We start from the raw sequence: 6,000 nt of genomic DNA on the forward strand, positions 1-6,000 counted from the left end.
TGTTCCTTAGAAACTTAGATTCCAGAATGTCAAGCTGGCAAAGCCTACATAACATATCCTGTGGCTCAGCCCCACCGACTAGAAGGCAGTAAGAAGGCTTTTACCCAAAGTGACACAACTGGTTGAGCATGTTGATGCCGGTGTCTCTCCTCATGTCCTACAGGGAAGCACTAGTGTAAACTATCGCGGTGGTTTACCAGGACTAGCACATTCCCAGCCCTGATGGATACTGGGGGAGGGCCACTGCCAGGGCCACAGTGTGAGCACAGGGGTGAATGAGGGGCCTGGGGTAAAGGGGGGCATCCACACAGGTGGATGTTTGTCCCCCACATACCTGCCTGGTGTATACATATGTCTACAGCTGATCACAGAACAATGTAGGAACACGGAACTCCCACACAGTGGAAAATCCATGTAGAACTTTTGACTCCCCTAAGACTTAACTAATAGCTTGCAGTAGACCAGAAGCCTTACCCATAGCATAAAGTTGGTTGACACATATTTTGTATGTCATGTGTATTATATACCACAATGTTACCATCAAGTAAGGTAGAGGAAAGAAAATGTTTTTTCAAATGGCCACAAATCTCCAAAAATGTTTCAATATATTTACTGAAAAAAATCCGTGTGTAAGTAGGCTGTTCAAATCCATGTTGTTCAAGGGTCAACAGTCTCTCTCTCTCGCTCTCTCTCCCTCATATATATATTCTCATTCATTCTTCTTAACAGCTTTATTAAGTTAGATATTATTATCCCCATTTCACAGATGAAAATACTGAGGGACAGAGAGGTTAAAACAAAGCTCAGAACAGAATCATAGCCAAATAGTAATTTTTCACTCCAGGCTTTCTGCTGCTGGGATCTGGCCACAGCTCACTGCCTCCTCCCCCACTCCTCACTGCCCACCCCACCCCCACACATACAATTTCTTTATTCCAGAAGGAATCTGGACCACAGCCCAGAAAAGACTCCATGAACCTTGTTTTATTTTCCTGGGTCATCCAGGATCTCTCATTTTAAGCTTAATAACAACAAAGGAAAGAAAATTCAGCTTGAGAAAGCTGGATGTAGGGTCCAGCCTTCAGCATGAGTGTGCTGCACCTGGAAGTGTCCTGCAGGTGAGCACAGAGCATCCCCACCCTGGGTGTCAGGTCCAGGGGTCTGGAGCAAGGCTGCGTCAAGGGTGCCTCTAGAGGGCGAGTGGGGAAGTGGATCCCAGCTACCCGGGGCTGGGCGGGATGGGCCGTGTGCTTAACGGTGACGTTAGGAGGTTTGACTGTAATCTAGAAAGCAATAAACTGACATGTTTAAATCCATCTAATGCCCTACAATCAAAAACCAAATTATCTGGTATCAAAAGCAACGGAGTAGATAGTAAGCACAGGCAAGGGAAGGGGTGGGTGGTGGAGTGAAGAATCTAGGGCAGAAAAGAACATGCCAGTCAACAGGTGGGAGAGAGAAAGAGCAAGATAAACAGAGGATTTGCAAAAAGGCCCAGGAGAGAATATGAGATATTTGAACAGAGCTGAGCTGCAGGATGGGGGTGGGAACGGCATTTGCTTCCTTAGCACAGTGTGGCAGGGGTGCTGCCTTGGCACAGTCCACCAGCCAGTGGGGACCTGCCCTGCCTTCAGGACTCCAGCCTCTGCTCCTCCAGTTCTGAGATTCTGCACCATGAGCTAAGGCATACTGCAAGGCCATGATACCCTGTGATCGGTGACAGGAGGCTGGCACCATCCCTGAGACAAAGATGGAAATAGAAATCACAGTTTAAAAAATGAAAAAAACATTTTCATTTCTCTGCATTCCCAGATCACTAAGTCCAATAACAGAATCACCCTCTTATCAGTCATGCCTGACCCCAGGCATCTGCTCAGTTCATGGCATTGCAGCATGGAAGAAATAAGCAACTTGAATATGAGTGAAACCCTGCAAGTTTTTAAAGGGTCTTCTACTCCAAAGAGCTCACATTCCAAATCTGTCACTGCTTTTGTTCTATGAATTGGTCACATCACAGCAGGTGCACAGCTCCAGACAAGTTAAGAGATAGCACTGCATACGTATTACAATCAGAATCCCAAACCAAGAGTTTGCTTAGTTGAGAGAACATGGGGCTCTGAGCACCAGTGATTGTGTGTGTGTGTGTCCTATGGGCAACTGGAAGAAGTGAAATGGTCTGCAGTGGACACTGGGGGACCAGCCCCAAGGTGCTCCATGTGAGTGCACATGTCCATCCAAGCCACCTTCCCCTCTCTGGAGAGACAGCACAGGCTTGCTGGAGGCTCTCACCCAGGGTATCAGTCCACAGTCACTAAATCAAGCATGAAGTAATGGGGGAGGCGACAAATCGTGGAGAAAGACTGGTCCCTGTGGGCCATGGAGAGCCACCAAAATAATAATGAACAAGGACGGACCTCCACAAAGACACAGTCCTGAGGATAAGAGAGGGCGCATGGTGCTAAAATGTGCCAGTGATGGGATCCCAGTGAAGGGTTGCACTTTCTGGGTTATTTTCTTCCCTCGACTAGGTGAAAAGTGGTACTTGGCTGCAGCTTTAAGGTTTCCCACTCTGCGGGGTGATTCCATTTGCAGTGGTTTCCTAGGGCTGCCCTAACAAAATGGGTGGCCTAAAATGACAGAAATGTATTGTCTCACAGTTCTGGAAGCTGGAAGTCAGCAGGTCCTGCCTCCCCAATGCCAGGCCCTGTAGCAGGGAATCCTGTCCCCCCACATCCTAGGTTCAGGTGGCTGCCAGCACTCCTTGGTATTCTCTCTGGCTTACAGATGCAGCCATTCAGCCTCCACCTCTGTTGTCACATGGCATTGTTCTTTCTTCAACTGTCTGATTCCAAATTTCCCTTCTCACAAGGACATTGGACATTGGATTCGGAGCCACCTCATCTTAACTTAATTACTTGATGACGCCTGTACCCTAGTTCCAAGTAAGACTCATTCACAAGCAGCAGGGTTAGGCCTTAAACATATCTTTTTGATTCAACCCATAACATCATCTGATTAGCTTAGCCTTTTGGCAAACCTCACACAGACTTGAGTTGTTGTACTGTGAGGAGAAAGGGACAGAACAGACAGAGAAAGAGGTGTCTGCTCCTCAATCTTCCCTCTACAGTGGGGAGAGAAGGGTGTTCTGTCTAAGCCTCTCTGAGGGATTCTGAGAACTGTAGTGACTTCCTCATTTAACCCTTCTCTTTCCCAAGATACTTTAGAGGGAGGCTGCCCTTGAAAGGGGTGTGTGTGTGTGTGTGTGTGTGTGTGTGTGTGTGTGTGTGTTTTAGGTTGACGGGTGTGCACTTGCCTTATGGCCATAGAAATGATAAACCCTTTGGGAGCAAGAACAGTGCCTGGCTCCCATGTGTACTCACCACAACCCAGGCTCAGGGCTGCCTCACTCAAATATTTGTTGAACTACATTGAATGAAACTAAATCGAGTTGCAGGAACATACATGCCAGTATTCCTCTGGCCTTGGAAAGAGGCAAGAAACTGTTGGTTAAGAGAAGAGCAAGGAATGGGGCTAGAGAGAAAGTGATCACCCCCGAAGTTCCGGCGTGGCTGCCGGCTGGGCCTGTGGCATCGGCGCCCTGTGCTCAGCTCTCCTCTTCGCACATTATCTCTCCAAAGGTCCCATGCTTGCTTGTCCTCTCTCAGTGAGGCTATGTGTCCAGAGCCTTCTCTACATTTTCAGAAATGTCTGCCTTTTCTCAGAAATGTCGCATCTGAAAATGGGAAGCTGGTTTAGAGCTGAGACTGGGAGCTGCTTCCCGCCAGACCATGATGCACACACTCCTCACAAGGGCCTTCGATCCTGCAGCAACCTTCCATGGCAGAGCTGCCCAGGACTGCCCAGGACGCTGGCAGGGACGTCTCAGTAGTGCCTGAGCCACAAACGACCGAGGCAGCCGTGAACAGAGAAGCCCCCAGAGCCTAAACCACCAGCAGCCTGAAGGCAGAAGTCGCGGGGGGCAGAGGCTCTTGAGAGAATGGCAGTTTTTTGCCCCAAGCTGCCAACAGCCCTGGCTGCCTCCCAGCACCATGTCAGCCCCTCGTAGGATGCGAAAGGCATTGTGAGGGGTGGTCCCACACTACCCCTAGCAGGGCAAACAACCCAGAAAGGTAAACACTTGGATTCCTTCTCAGCTCGCACCCCACCCAGCACTGGCAGCTGAGGCCCCTCAGCACCCCCCTGCTGGTTCATCCACACCCCTTCATGAAAGCCCAGGCTCATGTGCCGTGAAAGAGCCCCTCAGAGCATGAGGATGCAGCAGGCAAGAGCCCTGCCACCTGCACACTGATTAGGACCAGAAGGCTTGCTTTCAGGGTCCTTGTGGACTTTACATGCAGCGCTAGTCGTCTCCCCCCAAATTGGCCCACGCCTGAATACCAGCCAATTCCCTAACCCACTAAGCTACAATTAAAAGTCAAGAGACTCCCATCCCATCCAAACTCCTTGCACTGAGCTGCCCTCCTACGTAACTCCTCACAGTGCCATGCACAGGGAGGACTCGGTAATGCCACCAATTGGCAGATTGGTGAACTGAGTTATGGAAAAGCACAAGGCCGGTGCACCCAAGAAGGCATTGCACAGAGCCAAGGTGCTTGTTTATTTACCTTCCCAGGGCATCACATTTAGAAATCCATTTAGTGGAATGATAGAGTCAGAAGAAAAAAATCACTGATCAGCTGCTCCAACCCCTTCATTTTACAGCTCAGAGAAGTGAAAGATCTTCCTAAGGCCACTTGTGCCAGAATGGGCTCTTGAGCCTACTAATGCTCTTGAGCCAACTAATGTGCCCAGTCTAATGTTCTTTCTGGAACTGTGACCAGAGAAGGGAAAACAATATGTACTGTAATGTAGAAAGGACAAGGGGCATAGGGACTCCCAGCCCCATGAGGACATGCAGTGTCTCCTTGGCTACACTGACCTGTGCTTTCCCAAAGCTCAGTTCACCAACCTGCCAACCGGCAGCATACAGAGCCCCCGACTGTGCATGACACTGTGAGGGGTTACAAAAGAGGAAGGCAGTTCTGTACTAGAGGTGCTTGGCTTAGATGTGAGTCCCTTGACCTCTAACTGTAGAGTAGGGGGTTCCCTAACCAGAATGGGCTGGTATTTATGAATATGCCAATTTAGGGGAGCGGACTAGTGGTGCATGTAAATTCCACAAGGACACTGAAACTAAGTACCATCATCCCTGGCCTTGGTATTCCTGGCTTGTAACCCCTGATCATCCCCACTAGGTCATCCCCAAGTTGCCAAACCAAATGGATGAACCCTCCTGCTAGGGGACCACTTAACACTCAGAGTGCTCTAATAGTACATCGATTGGTGTTATCATGACCAGAAGATCAGACTTCTTATGCTTATTGTTGGATATCTAGGCCTCCAACACCATCTACAGTCTGAACCCAAATGCCTTTATCAACCTTGCCTCTCTTGGAGGTAGAGATGTGTAAATTGTTTTGCCGTTCAGCTCCAATCCTTGTACCTTAAGGAGCCCTCTATTCATTTAAGGTAATGCTAGCTATAACAGATAAACCTCAAAACTTCAGTGACTCAATATAATGAACACGTTCCTTTTCCACTTAACAGCTGAGACAGGCATCTCCTCCAGGAGGTAATTCAGAGACCTAAGCTCCCTCCATCTGTGGATCTGTCATCTTCAATATACGGTTCTCAAGATCACGCTGGGCGAGCATCTCCACTGCAGCAGCCAGAGGAGAAAGGAGCTTGGAAGAGCATGCATGGAAGTGAGGTACGGGGAATGTTGTCACTTCCTCTCACATTCATTGGTTAGAACTCAGTCACATGGCCACAACCAGACGCAAGGGAGGCTGGGTAAGGCAGTCTAACTCTGTGTCCAAATATAAGAGCTGGTAGTTTCTATTATATATCCCAAATTACTTATATGGACTGACCTTTACTTTATTTTGTGAAATTTTGAAACAGTGATGTTCCATTTTCCACCTCCCACTACAGAAGCAA

The sequence above is a fragment of the Manis pentadactyla genome, chromosome 9, assembly GCF_030020395.1.
Source record: "Manis pentadactyla isolate mManPen7 chromosome 9, mManPen7.hap1, whole genome shotgun sequence".
In the NCBI taxonomy this organism is placed as follows: Eukaryota; Metazoa; Chordata; class Mammalia; order Pholidota; family Manidae; genus Manis; species Manis pentadactyla.